The following is a 21766-nucleotide window of genomic DNA, read 5'->3' as shown; positions in this document are numbered from 1 at the left end:
ATCACCTTCACTGTCCAGTTTTCGCTCTGTAATCAGATATAACACATCTCTGTACTGTCGATGTACCTTATACCCACTTTATTGGTTACCTTTACCCATTGTTATGGCCTATTTGTTGTTCTCTGTATTTCAAAAGACATATTTCCATAACATTGCACGTCACCTGCACTCTGCATATTCCAGATCAAACTTTCATGTAAAACCATATTTATGCCTATTAGTTACATTATTGATTGACCTCATATGCTTGTATTACTTAATTTCATTTGCAAACCTATTTACATGGCAGCTATTTTTATTCACCCTTGCATAGCATCAAATTTCCAGCATTCACGTGTCTATTTCTTTTCTTTTCCTTTGTTATTTATCTTCCTCTTGTCTTCACGTTGCTCAGCTTCATTTTTTCTTTTTTTCACTGCCATAACCACTTCATTAGCATCACCTGTAGCCACACTTTCACACTCACACATGCTTACTACATTGCCTTTCCTCACTATGCACATCACCGATTTACATGCCACAGCATGTGCATCATATATGTATACACAGTGGTGTTTTGCTGCAGTATATATCCCTACCCTTGCTGTCTATTATATAGCTATCATCACACCTACAGCAGTGCTCACGTGCTCACAGCAGTGCCCATGCACTACTGTGTCTCACTTTTTTTTCTTTCCCCATAATAGTGCACAAACACTCTTGTGATTCTGCTTCAGGCACCCACCAAGGTGCTAGTCACCTTTAGCATACACCAGTGTCTACCCTTCATCCACATCCCCTGCTACAACAACGTATATTCATGCTGTCACCTATAGCAAAGTCTGGGCATTACAATGATTGCATCTTTGGTACCCACAACAGTGCATGAATACTGTTGTGATTTCATTCGGTCACCTGCGATAGTGTTAAATATCGCCGCAACTGGCTATATCTTCAGCACAACATCAACATCCGCCCAGCATACATATGCGTCAAAGCCATTCCCAGTTCATGATGCCAGCACCTCTGTTTCCTTTCTTCACAACAAATATTCATCTTTCTTTTACCTCACCTATGCACCGCTGGAAGCAATGCCCCAGCCATTGGTATTCCACTACCCTGCATTTAGGCACCATCCATATTCTGCAAAAGGATATATCCTTCATATAATTAGCATTGATCTAAACATAGTTTCCCAAGGTTACATATCTGTTCCTTCCTCAAATGTAAGCATCATATCTAGGAATACATGTATATGCATCTCAAATGTTCTCATTTATTTAGGATATCTCATATGTATTCAAGGATATACCTTCTCATCATTATGTACATTCTTAAATCTCATTTTATACTTTGCTAACTTTGCTCTTTTGCAGGAAATATACAAAAAAAAATCATTTCCTTCTTAACTTAGGAGTTGGATTTTTTTATTTATTTTCAGAGATGTAATAGCTAGATCTTAATAAAATTTACATTTCTTGCTTTAGATAGAATGAATGAGCATTGTAAATATCATGAATTACTTGTTCTTCATGCATTTTTTTCTTTATTTCTCAAAATCTCACAAATGGTGAAACACGAATGGCACGTGCACCATTTCGTAAGAGGTAATTGATCCTAAGTCGATGATCCACATCAATGGCCATAGTCAGGGTGCGGACAAAACTTGGGATTTTTATCTTTTACGAAATAACACTAGATCCATTTTCAAAATTCATCATATTTTCCTTAAATATTTTCTTCTTTTATCAGAATTTAACTTAAAATTAATTCAAAATATATACCAATGGCCATAGTCAGGGTATATTGAGAGTTAATTTCATTTTAAATCCTATAAAAGCACCAAATGTGTTTCATTCTTCACCTGAATTTAAATATAGATTATCATATAATACATTCAATGACCATAGTCAAGGATGTATTATATCTTCAATCTTGTTTTAATTCATTTAAAGAATAGAATAACTTTTCAAAATCCAATCTCAAAATTCTTTTAATTCATTCATCATTTAGAATAGAATTGCATCATATTTTTAAAATTCCTTTTTCAAAACTCCAAGTGATGTAAATATATTCCTCAATCTATCTTCAATTCTTATAAAATCCAATTCATCCTTTTCAAATTCAACTTCATTTTCAGTCTCAAAGTTCAATTTAACTTTGAGATTTCAAAGTCATTTTTATATTCGAATCCAAATCAGATTTCAAAGTTCAATTTGACTCTGAAATTCCAAATTCATTCAAAACTCTAAATCTCCAAGTTCAATTTAACTTTGAGATTCTTGATTCGTCTTCTAAACTTCAAATTCAAGGTCTAATTTGACTTTGAAATTCATTTGTATATTCAATGATTCAATTTCTAAAATTCGTTTTCCAAGTTCAATTTAAACTTCGAAGTTCTTGATTCATCTTTTTTTTTTTTTTAACTCCAAATCCGTTTTAGGATCCAGGATTCAACACTCATATTGGATCTCAGACTTCAGATCCAATTTCTCTTTAGGATCCAGAGTCCAATTCCACATCTCAGATTTCAGATCCAAAATCCATCTTAGGGTCCAGAACCCAATTCCACTTTTGGATCTCAGACTTCAGATCCAAATCCATTTTAGGATCCAGAATCCACTTCCACTTTGGATCTCAAAACTTCAGATCCAATTCCATCTTAGGATCCAGAACCCAAGTTTACTTTGGATCTCAGACTTCAGATCCAAAATCCATCTTAGGGTCCAGAGTCCAACTTCACTTTGGATCTCAGACTTCAGATCCAATCCCATCTTAGGATCCAGAATTCAATCCCACATCGGATCTCAGATTTCCGATCCAATTCAATTTTAGGATCCAGAACCCAATTCTATATTAGATCTCTGACCTCAAATCCATTTTAAAATCCAATACCATTTCCAAATCTAAATTTCAAGTTCAAATCCATTTTCAAATCTCATCTGAATTCCCTAAATCCATTTCTATTCTTAAATACCATTTGATTATCTCAGATCCATTCCAAACTTAAAAATCCAAATTCAATTTCATCTCAAGTATTCATTTCCTTTCCTAAATTCAAAATCAAATTCAAGGGGGATTTTGACTTTGAAACTTTATTTTTGAAGCTTTAAATCATTCTTTCTCCAAAATCAAGATTTATTCTTCCAACTCTGATTTACTTCAAAAGACTTAGAACTTCTCTGATCTATCTCAAGTTCTAAGTTAGATTCAACCATTTCTTCACTCCCTTATCAAATTCATCTCAGAATACTTGGAAATCTTAAAAACATGTTTTTCAAAAGAGCATACATTTTTGCATTGCACAAGCATGATTCTTTGTGCATTTAGATTTAGAATAAATCCTTAGATGATATTTAGGCAAAGCAAAAGGCATAGATTCGATCCTTGGTTCGATTACCCCTGGTAAAGGCGTCAGGAATGGTCGAACCTCGTACCGACGAATGAATCCCGTCTCTCCATTTTCCCGCAAATTTTCAAAACGGAGGCGAGTTAAATTTCTAAATGTTTTCAAATTAAGGTCAAGTGAGATCGCGCAAAATAGTTCCTCTTCTCTCTTTCTTTCTTTCTTTTCTCTTCTCTTTTTCTTTTCTTTCTTTTATTCTTCTCCCTTCAAAAAGGAGGAAAATAGAGGTTAGAAAAGGAAAAGAGAAGGAAGAGAGAGAAACCACAAGAGAGAAAAAATTTTGCGATGATCACATAGTGCATCGTGGATCTTCTCATGCCAATCACAACCTGTTTCCACAGTTCACTCTAAGATACGAATTAAAATCTTATTGGTGGCCTCTGCCTGACCATTCCCTTGAGGATAATATGGAGCGGAAAAATGGTGATAGATCTTGAATTTTGAGCAGAATGTCTTCATCTTTTCATTCTTGAAATGACTGCCATTGTCTGACACAATGTCATGTGGGATGCCGAAATGGCAAAGGATGTTCTTGTGAATGAAAGAGACCACATGTCGTCCTTCTACGATGCGAAGAGTGATAGCTTCTACCCACTTGGTGAAATATTATGTTGCGGCAAGGAAGTATTTGTGGCCATTTGAAGCTGAAGGAGTGATGGGACCTACGACATCGAAGGCCCACATGGAGAACGGACATGGAGAAACAACAGATTGCAAATAAGTTGCTGGAGCATGAATAGAAGGTGCGTGTATCTGGCATTGCACACACTTCTTCACATAATGATAACAGTCTTGTTGCATAGTTTTCCAGTAGTAACCTTCTCTGACGATCTGTTTGACAAGGGTTTGGTAGCCGACGTGGCCACCACAAATGCCTTCGTGTGCTTCTCGCACGACTTCTTTGGCTTTGTCTTCGTCTAAACATCTGAAATACTCTGAACTGAATCCTCGACGATAGAGAACATTGTCCAAAATGAAGTATCAAGTAGACATACGCTGGATTGCTCGCTGCTCTTTCTTTGAGAGTTCTGGAGGAAATTCGCCAGTTTCTATGAAAGTTTTGATATTGTAATACCAAGGTTTCTTCCTTTGCTCAGCTTGGTTTACTTGTTCTGTTGGAAGGAAAGCAGGTTGGTCAAGTCTGCCAATTTCAAAAGAGCGACAAGATTCTCCATTCTTGAATGCCATAATGGAGCCTAAACTGGCTAGGCTATCGGCCACTTGATTGAAATCTCTCTTGATATGGAAGAGCTGAAATTCTTCAAACTTGTTGACAAGAGCTGAAACAATTTTCTGATAGGGAAATAGCTTCTGATCTTTGACTTGCCATTCGGCTCGAACTTGATTGACAACAAGTAATGAGTCACCGTAGGCAAGCACTCTCTTAACATTGAAGTCTAGTAGAATCTTTAGACCTTGAATCAGGGCTTCATATTCAACCATATTGTGGGTACATTGAAAATCTAACTTGAGAGAAAATGGAATCATCTCCTTCTCGGGAGTGATTAATAGGATTCCGATGCCTATTCCGGCCATGTTCTTAGAACCATCGAAAAATAAATTCCAGACTGGAAATTGCTGGATATTGCAAATTTACTCATCAGGGAAGTCATCTTCGGCTTTCACTTCTTCTGCCAGAGGAAAATCCGCCAATTGATCTGCAATTGCTTGGCCTTTGATTGATTGCTGCGAGACATATTCTAAGTCGTACTGCATCAGTAAGACTTACCATTTTGTGACCCGTCCGCTTAGGAAAGGTTGCTCTAAGATGTACCTGAGAGGATTGAGTTTAGACAAGATTTTGACTTCACATGCTAGCAGGTAGTGTCTTAGCTTCTGACACATCCATACCAGAGCTAGGCAGGTCTTCTCTATGTGAGAGTATTTCTTTTCATAATCTATGAAAGTCTTACTCACATAATAGATGGCGTACTCTATCCAGCTGCCTTCTTTGTATTGCGCCAAGAATTCGCCGCATGCGACTTGATTGACTGAGATGTATAGCAAAAGAGGTTTTCCCAATTCTGGCGGCTTCAGGATGGGAGGATTGAGAAGATACTTCTTGATTCGATCGAACGATTGCTGGCATTCTGGCCCCCATTCGAACTTCACTCCTTTTCTGAGTAAGTGGTTGAAGGGCTCACATCTCATCGCCAAGTTGGAAATAAATCGTCGGATTGACTGCATACGTCCTTAAAGGCTACGCGGTTCTTTGAGATTCTTCGGGGGTGGCATATCAATGATAGCCTTTGCTTTGGCTGGGTCGACTTCAATTCTCTTTTTGCTGACCAGAAAACCCAACAATTTGCCTGATTCGACTCCAAAGACACATTTTTGTGGGTTAAGCCTTAACTTATAAAGGATGAGTCGCTTAAAGACTTGATCAAGCGCTTCGAGGTGATCTTCTCACTCTTTAGATTTCACAAGGATATCGTCAACATACGCATCCATGATTTTGCGCATCTGATCGTGAAAGATAACGGCCATTGCTCGTTGATATGTTGCTCCAGCATTCTTGAGCCCAAAAGGCATAACTGTATAGCAGAAAGTGCCCCAAGGCGTAGTGAAGGAAGTTTTTGATTGGTCGCGGGCGGCCAACTTAATCTGATTGTAGCCGGAATATCCATTCATAAAAGAGAACATAGCATGTCCTGCCGTGCTATCGACTAGAAGATCGATGCTTGGAAGTGGATAGTCATCCTTCGGAGTTGCCTTATTGAGGTCTCTGAAGTCTATGCAGATCCTTACTTTGCCATTTTTCTTTGGGACAATGACGATATTGGCCAACCAATCAGGGTAGTCAATAGCTCGGATAAATCCTGCTTTGAGCAAATCTTCAAGTCCTTCTTTGACTTGTTGTTCTATTCTGGGATCCATTTTTCTCAGCCTTTGCTTAACTGGCTTAGCATCTGGTTTCAAGACAAGACGGTGTTCGACCAATTTGGGGTCTAAGCCCGGCATGTCTTCATATGTCCATGCGAACACTTCTTCATGCCGATTGAGAAAATTTATAAGCCTTTTCTTTTCTTCTGGACTCAGACTGGTTCCGATCTGGAGAATTTTGGGATCTTCCTCTGAACCGATATTAACATCTTTGGTTGGATCTTGTACTAGAGGAGATGGTTCATCTTGCTTCTGAACAGCGGCGAACTCTGGTAATTCCTGAAGAGACTGATCGTATTCTGCACAATCATCTGACTGCTTTGCAATCTTATCATTTCTGGTGCTTGCTTTGATTCTGTGAATTGCTGTCGATTTCTGAAAAGCCTTGGGATTGAGAACGAGCTTCTTGATTGTCCGAGAAGTCATTCTAAAATTTTGGAGAAGAAATCTGGTTCAGATAAATCGGCTTATAGTAAGACAAGCAATCATTTCAAGAGAACCATGCATAAAATGACATTGAATTATAAAATGAAGAGATAGACAGAAAGGGATTAGATGGCATCCTGATAGACAAAGAAACTTGGAATTTTATTGATTGAATTGATCAATGACATTTGATAAAATGAGACATTTATTTTGGAAATAATGGAAAGAAATAACAAATGGTCTTTATTGTGCTCCTTTGACAAAAACAGTCTTCTTTGACGAGCTTCCTCCGGAGAACCCTAGTCCTGCTATGTGGGGACGATTTTTTGGATCACTGGCTCGATGCGGCCATCCTCGTTTTTGCCGAGTCCCTTGAAGGGTTGATAACCATGCTTCAGGAGTAACTCAAATACCTTTCTTGACTTCATGAATTGTGGAAACAATGGGTGATTCTTAATGGTGCTGTAGTCGATTCGGCCTCCAACCTTGAAGAATTGAGGACCTCTTCATCGGGTCATGGCTACCGTGTGCGGAGATAGTTCTGAGGATGCCTGAAGTATTTCTCGATTCTCTCCGAGATTGATCTCTTCACTTTCCCTGATGCTGGGAATATCCGCGTTGAATGATGGCCGAGGAATCATGGGCTGCGGGAGCCTTTCTTCTGGGTCTTCTCCCAGTATAGTGGTAATCATTTCACCTTTTGACCATTTCACGCATTGATGGAGGGTGGAAGGCACTGCATTTACATTGTGAATCCACGTCCTTCTGAGCAGCAAGTTGTAGGTGGGTGGCACGTTAACCACATGGAAAAGGATGGAGTGCACCGAATAGTTGATGAATACCTCCAGAAATATCTTCCCTTTTGCCGTTTGACCATGGTTGTCGAATCCATAGATTGTGATGGGATCTGGAATATATTCTTCAACCTTGATCCCTAATGCTTTTGCGGTCATCTCGGGACATATATTGAGGTTGCTGCCTCCATCTACTAGCACATGGGGTACTGTCATTCCCCTTACCCGAACGACGATGTAAAGAGCATTATTGTGAAAGGAATGAGGCTTTGGAAGGTCCTCATCCGAGAAGGTAATTGGTGCATTGGTCATGGCGGAGTTCACAATCTGTGCCATGTCTTCAGGAGTGGTACTGGGCTTAACCTTGATTTTCCTGAGTAAATCATCCAGTACTTGCTGGTGCTTGCTAGAATTCTTGGCCAAGTCAAGGATGGAGACATTGGATAAAGCGGTCAGAGGCTTCTGACTTGAATTCTCCAGCCTGGGTTTGATAATTTGCTTGAAGAAGTCAGGAGTTCCCTTTGACTTGGTGGCTAACTTCATAGATGCTTCCGAAACTTTCATTTTGTCGAATGCTGAGATTAAGTCCATCTTCTTAGAACCAGGAGCTGCTTGTCGTAGCACTGACACCTGATGCTGAACTTGTAGATCTTGTGCACAACACGGCTTGATGTGCTCATGCGGCAAAAATGGTTGTGCCTATACTACAGCTGTGGTGTGCGAAGGGAAGGGGTGATTGAGAATGTCCATTTTCTCTTCTTCTTCTCCTTCTACCAATAGATTCTTTTCAATGAGATCTTACACGATGTTTTTGAGAACAAAGCAGTTCTCAGTGTTGTGTCCCACTGTCCTGTAGAACTTGCAGAACTGATCTTTCCATTTCCCCATGGGCACAGGGGGATCGGCCAATCTGAGCAACTTAACCATTTCCTTTGATAGCATGTACTCGAGCACATCCTCGAGTGATTGGTCAAGAGGAGTAAATTTTCTATCGTAACTCCATCCTTCATGTCTAGTCTTCTCACGCAGTTTCGGCCCTTGATCTTGCTGAGGAGGCTTGCTGTATTGAGGGGCAGGCTTTGCTTTCTGATCTTTGTGGTTCGAACTGCCTGAGCTGTAGCAGTAATCTTTCTTCTGCCCTTTGTGCCGATTTCGGCTTTTGTTGTTGTTGTTGGCAGAATAAGTGAAGTGAGCTTTCTTCTTCTGCTCACCATGGGAGTTGTTCTTGGAAAAGGTGAAGCCTTTATAGACTCCATTTTCCACACTTAGTTCGAGCCATTCGGCTCGTTCAGTGAGCTCAATGAAGGTCCTGGATGGTGCTATGGAGATCAATCCTCTTAACGGCTGCGAAAAGTTGTTGAGGATTAAGGACAGGGCGTGCCTTTCCGAGATAGGATCTCTCATTTTGTTGCAGGCCGATCTCCATCTGTGAATGAAGTCCCGCACCTTTTCATTCTCGTTCTGCCTCAAATTGCAGAGATGGCTTAATGTAGGCAGCGCTTCTGTGTTGGACAAGAAGCGTTCGATAAACAGATTCACAACTTTGTCGAACTCCTTAAGCTCGATTGGGTTGATATGCTCAGCATACCACTTGGCTGCAACTCCTTCCAAGCTGCGGGGGAAGCATAGAAATAGTGTTATGTTGTCCCTTTTGAACCGAGAGCATTCTGCGAAGAATGTGGCGAGATAAGCTTTTGGGTCACCAGAACCATCGAACTTGATGAATTTACGGGGGAGATTCTCCAGATCATCATCCCCTTCTAAGCCGTCATAGAAGTCCTCACTGGTGAAGACTTTCTTGCCCTTGTCGCGGGCTTGCAGATCCTTGACAACTCGGGCCATTTCCTTAAACTGCGCTTGCAAAGGCTCTTCTGCCTCTCTGCTCTTTGATCTGCGGCTTTTACTTTGGCCACGTTTCTGAAATGTCGTTGGCACCTCATATTCTTCATCAGTATTTTCAGTTGAGTCTGATTCATCTGAAATGTCTTCTGGCTGGATTTGCTTCTTGGAAGCCTTCTTACCCCTGTGACCATGGAACTTTTCTCTGAATGGGTTCCTTTCCGAGCTGGTCCCTGGTTGCTCATTCATCATTTTGTTCATCATCTTGCGAAACATGGCATACATTTGAGGGTCTATGCCATCATCTTCTTGTTGCTGCTCTTGACTCTTCTCGGATCGGGGGGAACCCATTTCTTCTTCCGAGGCTGACGAGTACTGTGGTGTTGCTGTCCTTTTGCCTGATCTTGTTTGCACCATCAAATGCTGTGGATGCTCTCTGCAGGGCAAAGACCTGATTAGATTTTGTAGGAATTGATTTTTTGGAAGAAATATTTGCTGAAAATATGATAGACAATTTAAAAAAGATATCCCATTACTAGGGACTGAGTCGTCGCGGGAATCACGACAACTGTGTTGTCATTCCTTCTGCAAAAGAAATAAACAACGAAAATATGCCTTGTTACCTAGGCGAGGTCGTCAAACCACAATGGAAAGAGAGACAATTTTATAGAAATGAGGAAACATGACTTTATTGATCTTGACAAAGAGGTGGGGGACAAACAATTTGCCACCATTCATGATAGTCGGCAGACACTCTAGGACCTGGAAAGATTTTAAGAGAGACAAAGGAATCCCAGCTGTAGCGGGCAGAATGATATGCCCCGGACCATTGTGCGGAAGTAAGGTCGAACTCTACCATAGCTCCTGATAATAGTCGGGCTTCGACATACTGCTGCCTCTGGGAGAACTGCCGAACACATCTCTCTGGTTGGTAGTAAGTGCAGAAGAAAGGTCCCAGCAACTTGAACCGCTTGCCATAAGCGTAGGTATATCTGGGAGGAGATATTTGCCGATCAAAATACTCCCAAACAACGTCATCTTCTTGAATGCTGTTCATCATGGTTCGGTACTGCGCTACTGGAAGGAGTTCTTGACCATTGTATCTGAAAGAGCTTGCTCGGGATGGAACATGTTGGAAAAACCAGAACTGAAGTGCGTAGATGCAACCTTCAACTAAAATGGATTCTACAAGTGAGAATCGAGTCAGTCATCGATATAGGAAGGCGAGCGCTGCCATGGCTATGGAGAGGTGATTGGTTTGCCAACTTCCCCATCTTCTCATAAGCTGAATTATTCTGATGTCCATGTAGTTTTGTCCATCTGGGAAGAGGGATAATCCTACAGTGCATAGAACCATTGCATTCTGAATCCTTTCTTTGACTGTTCTTGATAGCGAGCTGACTTCGACGAAGGTCCCGTACTGGCGGTACAACTCAAGTAGGTCAATATATTCATTTCCTTCCAACTGGATCAGAGGCCAAGATCGACGGCCTGTCATACGAGCTAAGGAGTCTCGGGGGTCCAAACCCTTGACATTGATAAGGAATTGATGCTCTAATGGGTCTCCTGGTTGACCGGCTGGTTCTGGTAACCCCATGATTTCTGAAAATTCATCCATTAAAACGGTCATCTCTTCCCATGGGAACCAGAAGGTGCACGTCCGTGGATTCCATCGCTCCGCCATTGCATGGATCAGGTTGCCATTGATGGTCTGCTTTCTGACTGCTGACGCCAGTTCTAATCCGCACTCGCTCAAATGGTCTGGGAACATTCGGGAAAAGCTTTTTAGCCAGGAATAGTACCACCGGGGAATGAAAGTTCCGGTGCTAAGGGCTCGATGTTCAGGACGACCTTGTCGCATCTCGTAGGAGATGTGACCTTCCGAAAAGATAGGATCGACTTGATTGGATGCCATCGAACTGAAAACAGAGAAAGACTCGAAATGAGACTTAGAAAAATGTGAGAAATTTTGAAAAAATTTTGCAGGCAGGATAAAAATGCAGCTGGAAATTTGAGATCCAGTAGAATGGTAGAATGAAAAATCGCCTGGAGTTTTGAAAGAAATTGGATATTTGAGAAAATCATCCTGGGTTTGAGAAAAAGACCTAATGAGTTGAAAAAAACATTGGGAAATATAAAGAATTGAGAAAATCATACATACAATCACATCCTGCACAAACATTTATGCACATTCAGCACTCCCTAAAAGGCTGACTCTAGATGCATCAATTTGAAAACAGTTGTAGGACCTTAATCCTAACTCTAGGTTCAGATCATCTTTGTCCAATCCAGTTATGCTGATATACTCGAACCGAAATCCGAGGTACGTGGCATAGAATTTCAACTCCGGTTCTAAGGTAAGGTTTTCCAACATCCTTGAGCGCCTACCGATATACTTCGGACTGTGGCCCGCGGTATGTGGTAGGGGGGTGTTAACCCAAATAGTTGGCCCAGTTGTGAGGCTCTGTCCCAAACTAGGGTTCTGGAAGAGAGCCCAGCAACGTGAAGACCGGGTAATGATAGGTAATTGGGATTTTAAAAAAATGATCACATGCAAGAAATAGATGGCTCTAAGTCCTAGAGAGATAGACTTTTGAAAATCTTTTGAAGAAGCATACATTGATTGCATTCAGATCCTAAATTAAGGAGAGTTGTATTTAGACCAAAGTCTATGTGAACATGAAAATTTTTCCTCAATCTGGTCCTACCAAACCATGCCTAGTCTATATGCAGTCAATGTCAGCTAGGTCAGAATCTAGGCTCCTAGGCTCACATGATATTGAAAGTAAAAGAGCTGACATTTTGTGAACATAATTTTGATGATTAAACTAAGTCAAGCATAATTTAGGTCAGACAAGGACAGGTCCCATCACGGTCGCCAAACCTGTCATCGTCGCGAAATTTTTCCCCGTCTTCACTTCCTTGCGGAAGAGAGAGAGGGAAACGCTTTCGCGCTTCAAACTTGACCGGATTTTGGAAAATGTTTTGAAATACTCGCCTCCGTTTTGAAAATTGCGGGAAAATTCATGGGATGGGGCTCGACCTGTCGGTACGAGGTTCGACCGTTCCTGCCGCCTTTAACAGAGGTAATCGAACCAAGGACCAAAATTGTGCTTGACTTAGTTAAATCATCAAAATCGTGTTCTATCCTATATGCACAGAGAATTCAGGCGTGTGCTATGAGATTTTGGAAAATGCAACTTGGGAAAACATGATGTATGCTTGAAAAATATTTGAAGTTGAAAAGAATCTCTCAAGAAAAAGATGAAAGTCAATTTCTCAAGAAACTCAGAAGAAAAGGGTTTTGAAATCACGGAAAAGTTCATAAAGACGTAGGAAAATCATGAATAGTTGAAAATCCTGGGGAAAATGGAGGTGATTCTTGAGAAAAGGGTGAACATTTGAAAAGGGAAACACTTCTTAGGAAAACTTGGACTTTGAGAGTTTTCTTAGGAAAGTGATGGAAATTCATTGGAAAGCCCTTGTGGAAAAGGAAAAATGAAACTTGGGGAGTTGAAAACCTGAGAACCTTAACCTTGAAATACTTGGAAATCGATTTTGACTTTGAGAAAGGTGAGAGACTTCTCTTGAAAATCTTGGAAAAATGACCTTTTCCCATGGAAAACTGTGGAAACTTGACTTGAGAAAACCGATTTTGAAAAATTCTCAGAGTTTCTTGAGAAATCGATTTCTTGAGAATGAAATTTTCTTAAGAAAATCATAAGAAAACCAATGATTTCATGATGCAAATGATATGAATGAAAGAATGTACTTTGAAAGGTTTTCTAAGAAATTTATTGGAGAATATGCATTAAGTCAAAATAAATCCTTCACATATCCTGACTATGGCCATGAATATGTTCAGAGTTTAATTGATTTAATGCACAATGCTTTGAGAATATTGGAAATATGATGTGCATTTTAAGATAGCCTAAGAGTGTAGGCTCAATGTGACTAGTAGAAAGATGATGGATCTGGGTCTCGTCCATATTCCGACTAGGGCCGTAAATATGGATTCCACCGAGTTTATCAACTCCCTAAGAGTTGGTGCACGTGTCATTCGTGAACATCCATAGTGCTTTTGAAATAAAATGCATGAATCATAAAAGCAGGATATTGCATAAATTCAAACTATATGATATGCATCCTAGTCTAAGCAGGAAATTAAATCTCTTATTCCAAAATTTACGTTATTACATCACTAAATAAATGAAATAAATGAAAATTGCAGACTTCAGCTCCTTCATTTGAATGTCCCTGCCAAACCTTGAAATGGGGTTAGCTCAAATATGTGGGTTTTTCCAAGATTTTCCAATAATATTCTGAAATTATTGGATTTAATTGAACATAAACCCTAATCTCATGCTTCCTTGATATTTGAAATGATGTAAATGCAGGAAATTTGGTGGAAAATAGTTTGAAATTCGGAATTGGGGTCAAAATCACCAAAATACCCCTAAAATTAAAGTTATACCTTTAAAATCAAGGTTTTTGAAGGAAAACTTGGTAAAATTGAGATTTTGAAATTCAAATTGAATCAAATGATGATGAAATGCAGTATGAGATATGATGACATGCTGCTAAACACATTAGGACTGTAAAATCAGAATTTGACATTTTGCAATTTATCCAAAATAACGAATTTCGCTTGTTTTTCACTTGGATTCGGGTCCCGCGGGACCCTATTTTGGTATTATGGCTAATCCGAACCTCCAATGGATTCCAAATTGCACCAAATTCGATATAAAGCATCTACCTACTCTGATAAACAGCCTAGAATGCTAAAAAACAGGAAATGATATAATTTAAATGCTAAAATTTAAAGGAAATCCTAAAATGGTGGATTTTGCCTATGGATCCGAACCAAATGCAATGCCTAATATGATAATGCAAGATTTACTCCATGAAAACTTATGATATTTTGCAGACTGCTAAAGGACCCGAAATAGAACATTTTTGGTTTTTACAGCCTCGGGATTTGAGCCATGGTGAATTCAGTAACAGGGATTTAGTTCTGACAGAGGTAATAATCATCCTAATCTGATGTAAAATTCCTAAAAAATAGAAAAAAGCCATGGAAATTTATGATATTAATCAGAGCTACTCACTACACCTACATGGACAACTTTCATGTTCATGACTTTGGCATTTATAAAAAAAACATGGATAAAAATATAACTTTTTAATCCTAAATTGACAGAATAGACAAATGTGACAAAACAAAGGACTGAGAAGAAAAATCCGAAGCAGGTATCAACACTATTCTAAAAATCACAGGCTTTCAGATGCAAACAGAGTGCACCTCGGACATAACTTTCACTTTTTACAGTTTTGGATTTGGAGCAACACACAAAGAGAACCCATTGAGCTAAGTCGATCCAAAGTCTCAGAGGCCCAAATCAGGCTCTGACACATGTCCCGAACTCTCGGATTTTTGTCAGATATAAAAAAAATCATAAAAATCTTATAAAATCAGGTTAAAAACTAGACATTCTCCCTAGTTCATAACATCTTTCGGATTGACAATCGAATCTCGCATGAGGGAGATCTCGATTTTACAAGTCGGAATATACTTTTTAAAACGCATCTCGGGTAACAAAACCCGACTTGTCATTTTGAATGTTTACCGCAGTAAACAAATTCAAATGCTTCCGAATTTTTGGAACAATTCTAGGGACACTTAATGTCACATTCCGTGATTTTTTTGGGGTTTTTAATAAAAAATAAATGCATGAAATGACGTGTGGACTGACTGATAAAAACAGAGAACTACTGAAAATGAGCAGAATTGAAATAAATGCTAAATTAACCCTAATTAATTCATGAAACATGCTAAATTAACGAAATAAAATGCAAATTAAATCTAGCTAAGTGAATGAATGCTAAAAATTGTCAAGGAATCATAATCATGTATTTTTATATGTGTCGTTTTATGAGAATAGCTCGATCCATCTCTCGGATGAGCTCTTTCTTCAAACGACTCTCGAATCGAATTATGAAATCAAATCAAGAGGAAAAGAGGTGCACCTTGCTTCGTTAGGCAACGTTGAAGCTCTTGAAAAAGGCGGCTATCACGGGCTTCGTTCTTCCTTCGATCCGAGCTTCGGATGATTCACCAAAATCGACCCACCGTGCCTTCTTCACTGAGCCAAAGGGGGCGTGAATTCCAAAGTGCAAAAATCAGATTCTCAAGAAGGCTAGGTCGAATTTCCAAGTCCAAAAAAAATTTCTCAAAGATGGTCTCCTCATGCTGGGCGTGGAGCCTTGTTTTTATAGATTTTCTGAAAAAATTCGAATTTCAAACAGGCTCAATCTGAGCCCTCCATGTGGCGCCATCTCAGGGGGTGCTATCTGAGGGTTTGAAATTCGAATTTGGCTTTTGCAGGGAGCCCTCAGGTGGCGCCACCTCATGGTGTGCTACTTTTATTAAAAATAAAATAAAAATAAAATTTGAAGCCAAGTGGGACTCTGGATTTGCGCCACCTCAAAAGGTGATTTGAGGTGTAAAGCTGGAAACAATAGGAGCATGCCATGTGGCGCCACCTCTGGAGGCTCTTGACATGTGTCCGAAGGACAGGAGTGGAGGAAGCAGGCTGTGCCACCTCAGAGGAATTCAAATTCTACTTTTCTGCAGGAAAGGAGAGGCTGACATGTGGCATTTCCTCAGAGTGGCTCCTACGATGCCATGTGGCAGAAGAACATGAATGGAGGAAGCAAAATGCGCCACCTCAAAGGGGGGTTTTTCTACTTTTTCTGATGCAGGGAGGTCTGGACATGTGGCAGACAAGTGTCTGCTGTCTGGTGAGGTCTTCTCAAATGGCGCCACCTCAGAAGGTAAACTTGAATTTCAAATGGAGGTTGGCTCTGGAGGAATGAAGGATGGACATGTGGCATTTCCTCAGAATGGCTCCTAGGATGCCATGTGGCAGTTAGGAAAGGCAAGGAACATGTGGCGCCATCTTGGCCAAGTAGAAAAAGGTAGAACTCCAGGATTTTCGCCACCTAGCTCTTGTCTTAAAATTTTTGAATGGTTGCTTTTCTGATGGAAGCCAAGAGTGACATGTGTCCTCTACTTTTTCTGAAGGAGGTAGAAGGAGACATGTGTCACCTGCTTTTTCTTAAAGAAGCAGAGAATGACACGTGGCAGAGGGAAGAAAAGGAGGCCCAAGCCATGTGGCGCCATCTCAGACAAAATGGAAAAGGTGAAGTTCAGGATTTGCGCCACCTATGGAGAGATTTGAATATTTGAATTCTAGCTTTTCTGAAGAGAGCAGGAAATGACACATGGCATCTACTTTTTCTGAGAAGAGCAGAGAATGACATGTGTCCTCTGCAGGAGACACTCTCCAAATGGAGCCACCTCAGAGGAGACAAGCCTACTTTTCTGGAGGAAGCTAGGAGTGACACGTGTCTCCTACTTTTCTGAGAAAGGTAGGGAGAGACATGTGTCAGGCTACTTTTTCTGAAGGAGGGAGAGGTTGACATGTGTCCTCTGCAGGAGACACACTTTAAGTGGCGCCACCTCAGAGGAGACAAGCCTCCACTTTTTCTAGACAGGACAACCTATGACACTTGGCATCTCCTGGTGTTCTTTAAAATGACACATGGCGCATGATAGGTATGGTGGATACTAACACATGGCAGATAAATGGGATGACATGTGGCGGCTTCTTAAGGTAGCCCCACACTGACACTTGGCATGGAAATGGGAGGAGAGAGAAAAGACAAGTGGCGCCAATCCAGGGGACAAGGCTCCTATATTTTTGGGTTTTTCAAAATTCAAATTTTCAAAAGAAAAGCTTGTGTGACACCACCTCAGTGTGGGTCCCACATTGCTTCTTTATTGAAATAAGGATAAAACAACAACTTCTTTTTGGAATTTTCATAAAATCTGGACTAATTGGTAAAACAGGAATTTTTGGAAAGAGTTAGCCCCTGTAGGGCAATTTTGTAAAAGGAAGATATTTGAAATAGCTAACAAAAAGGCAAAATCTGAGTTGAAGTGGCTGAAATCCATATTCAAAACTATCCAGATCGTTTTCCTGAGGAAATATTTTAAAATTCAGAATCCTGGGGGTAAAATGGGAAGAATTGATAATTTTAAAGACCCAGGGTTTTGAAAACAATTTTGAAAAGAGTTGAAACTCGAATCTGGATTCAAAATTTTGAAATCAAGAGTTTTGGACCTCGAAATGACATGCTGTGCAGTGCAGTGATATGAAATGCTCATGCAATGATATGCAATGTCATGTCTTATGCAATAGAATCTTGAACCAAGACTTGGAGATTCCTGTCTCCTGTCAGGAGTAAAATTTTGAACATCTGAGATAAAAATAAAGAAATTTTGAGAGTTGCAGATGAAATTTAGACTTTTGCAAGGTTCGGGCTCAGAAAATGACCATTTTGCCCTCCGGCGATTTCAAAGGTTGAATGATGATGTTTGGTGGAGATGTCGGAGAGGTGAGTGAAAATTTGGGGTGTTTACAGATGCCCCTCTTTGCTGCTAAGCCGGCTCATGACCGAGCTTAGTGGCAAAGAAAAACACACCAAATTTGGGCTATACATAAAAAATGCCCCAGTTAGAAGGATCTGACTGGGTGCGAAGAAATTAGCCCGAGGAAGATGGTAGATATGAAGCGAAGAATGAAGAGAAAAGACTCACTCTGTGAGAGTGAAATTCAGGTTTATGCCCTTGACCTGGATGGGACAAAATACCTCGTATGAAACGAAGCTCAGGTTTGACCCTTAACCTGATTGAGGAATGAAATATCTCATCGAAATGAGACTCAGGTTTATACCCTTATTCTGATCGTGCGGAAAATGAAATACCTCTTTGGATGAGGCTCAGGTTTATACCCTTATCCTGATCGGGCGGAAAATGGAATACCTCTTTGATTGAGGCTCAGGTTTATACCCTTATCCTGATCGGGCGGAAAATGAAATACCTCTTTGAATGAGGCTCAGGTTTGTACCCTTATCCTGATCGGGCGGAAAATGGAATACCTCTTTGAATGAGGCTCAGGTTTATACCCTTATCCTGATCGGGCGGAAAATGGATGGAATCCTCGAAGGAAGAGACCATGATGGAACCTTCGGATTTTGCATAATAAATCCGATAGGGTTTTTGTAAAAGGAAGGAAAATGGGGTCCCTAAAGCTTGAAAAGGGATTGATTTTGGGCGCCTCATTGCTGAGACTAAAATCAGCTTTTGAAATTGCCTCTTGCGAGAAAATGATTGGTGGTTCGACCTCGAACCGAAATGGGACTGTCTATGGTTGGACAGTGGGGACACAGTGAAGTGTGCAAATCTGAGAGTTCATGCTCTCAAAGAAGGGAAGGAATCAAGTCCTTAAGAGGGATTTAAACTTGGTGTCTGGATGTATCAAAGACGGACATCAAGCTCTCACTTCACGTCAGGATAGCTAGAAAATATTGTCAAAATGTTAGAAATTTTGCTGTTGATTCAAAATTTTTGAAAATCTTGCATATTGTTGCAAAGATATTCTTTCTCTTCTACCCAAAGTATTACCTCCAAATAAGGTTCACTTCGTAGAATCGAGACTTGAAATCCAAATTGCTCGCAATTGACCTTCTTCAAGGAAGCTATCAATTTCCTTGATATGAACAGGAAAAAGAATTTGATATTATAAAAGTCGTTGATGAAAGAGTATTGATAATAGAATTTCACAAATTTAAAGAGGATTCTTGATAGATTTGGCAGTTTGATATCCTGGGAGCTTCTCTCATGATAATCTTTCTGCACTCTTTTGACCCTCTAGTGTTTTGGCTACATTCTCCTTCATTTTGGAGATGTTCTGACTTTTTTTCTCTTTCTTTTTCCTCTCTTGCTCTCTTTTGGGAGGGTACGTCACAAGCTCCTTCATCTTGGAGATGTTTCGATCCTTCTTGGGAGATGGGTTTGGGGATTTTTAGATGATAGCTGAATTCAAATATCTTTTAGGGATTGTCGAGAGGTTCATCGCATCTGCCTTCATCTCGACAGTGCTTTGGACTTTCCCTGGAAGGATCCGTCACAAACTCCGTCATCTTGGAGATGTTTCGAATCTTCTTTGGCCCTGGGGGTCTATTCGCCTAATTTGCCTTCATCTTGACGACAGGTGAGAGATCCCTTTTGCAGATATTTAATTGCAGCTTAGGTGATTCTGAGGAGGCAAGGTTTTGATGAATGCTCTATTTTTCTAGCGCTCAGGATATTTCCACTGCCTCATTTTACAAGAATAATCTTTAAAGATGTGCCATTGACTGTGATCAATATCAATCATCCATGGCTTTTCACTAACATTGAATCTTCTTTTCTGGCCATATCGAGGATTTATCCTTCATCCTTTTGGTTGGCCAATAGAAAGAATTTGATTTTTGAATCTCTTTTCGCAAAAGCTTCACTCTTTTGGAAGCGATGCTGAAGGTAAATTGAGATAGAGATTAGTGCAATAAAGATTCCGAAATCAACAAATAATTTGATTGACAAATTGACAAAATTTTCTTGAAATCCTGGGTGAAAGAGAGTATTTGAAATCTGGCCCAACACATCCATGACGAAAATTCTCCTCTCTTTTTCCCCAAAAAGAGAGACTCAGGCTTAGCCCTTACCTGAATGGGAAATGGGAAATACTCCTCTCTTCCCTGAAGAGGAGGTGTTTGCAAAACTAACTTTCGAAGAAAAGTTAAGCTTTCGTCAAAGCTCCCTAATATTAGGCTTCTCTTATGGAAAGGGGCCGATAATAGTGAGGTCTGAAAATCGGGTCATGAAAAGAATGAGTCCATCATACTCTCCCTGCAAGGAGGGTCTTTCATGACGAAAAATGGCCTAGTATGAAATTGGGGGGTCACAAGAAAAGCGAGTCTCCGTCGAGCCTCTCCCTTAAAAAGGGTTCCTCGTGTGAAATTGGAAATTATTTTGCAAACGGTTCACAAAGACGAGAGTCCCTTCAAACTCTCCCTAAAAAGGGGCTAAGTGAACGAATTGGATAGCATGCGAAAAGAACGAGCTCCCTCGAACTCTCCCTAAAAGGGTCTCTCGCAAGAGAAAATGATTGAAATTGGATATTGATATTGATTGACCCAAAGGTCGAAATTGAAAATTGGAAAAGTGGTTGCTGGAAATTGAATGACCCGAAGGTCGAAATTGGATGACCTGACGGTCGAATTTGAGAATTGGTTGACCAAAAGGTCGAAATTGTGAATTGAGTGACCCGAAGGTCGAAATTTGGAAATTGGGTGACCCGAAGGTCGAAAATTTGGAGATTGATTGACCCGAGGGTCGAAAATTGGAAATTGATTGACCCGAAGGTCGAAAATTTGGCAATTGATTGACCCGAAGGTCAAAAATTGGAAATTGGTAATTCAAATTGAGAATTGGGTGACCCGAAGGTCGAAATTGGAGAATTGCCTGATTTGAAGATTTAAATTGGAATTTGGAGGGCAAAATATCAAATTTGAGCAATTGACAGACCCTGAGGTTCAAAATGACTTGGATCAACAAAGGAGAATGATGAGTTCGAGTCAGAGCTCGAATAAAATATAGAGATCACGAGTCGGAACCCGGATCAACAAAAGAAAATGAAGAGCTCTAATCAGAGCTCGAATGATGTAACGAGATCACGAGTCGGAACCCGAATCAACAGAGAAAAATGAAGAGCTCGAATCTGGGCTCGAATGAATAGAGAGATCTCGAGTCGGAACCCGGATCAACAAAAGATAATGAAGAGCTCGAATCTGAGCTCGAAAGGATAAAGAGATCTCGAGTCGAAACCCGGATCAACAAAAGAAAATGAATAGCTCGAATCAGAGCTCGAATGAATGAAGAGATCTCGAGTCGAAACCCGGATCAACAAAAGAAAATGAAGAGCTCGAATCAGAGCTCGAATGAATGAAGAGATCTCGGAACCCGGATCAATAAAGGAAAATGAAGAGCTCGAATCTGAGCTCGAATGAATAAAGAGATCTCGAGTCGGAACCCGGATCAACAAAAGAAAATGATTTGAATAAAAAGCCCGAGTCGAAACTCGGTTTTCTGAAAAATTGGGATTTTGAAAATATGCCCGTTTGAATACTGGATTTTGAAATAATACAAGTTCGAGCGTTGGGTTTTGGTTCAGTATTGGTGATGACCTTTCAATTTTGAATCATTAGGAATTGTGATGGGACTGTTTGTTGAAATCCCAATACTGACCGGATTGTTGTTAATGCAGTTGAATGCAAATGAATATAAATTGATGCATATGAATGCACAAGTGCGTGAAATGAGACATTTGTTTATCCTGCCTGCATACAGGATGAAATTTTAAAAATGCCCTAGTGTAACTGGGAAAGAAAGTTTGATCATTATTTGAAGGAAAATAGGAAGGATTACAAGAGGAGAATAAATGTTTCAAGTATAAAACTTTTTCAAGTGTCGAGCATTAATACGATCTGGCAA

The sequence above is a fragment of the Nuphar pumila genome, chromosome 9 (genome assembly GCF_984573655.1).
Source record: "Nuphar pumila chromosome 9, dmNupPumi1.hap1.1, whole genome shotgun sequence".
Lineage (NCBI taxonomy): Eukaryota > Viridiplantae > Streptophyta > Magnoliopsida > Nymphaeales > Nymphaeaceae > Nuphar > Nuphar pumila.
The sequence above is the reverse complement of the archived record's forward strand: the minus strand, read 5'-3'. Positions refer to the sequence as shown.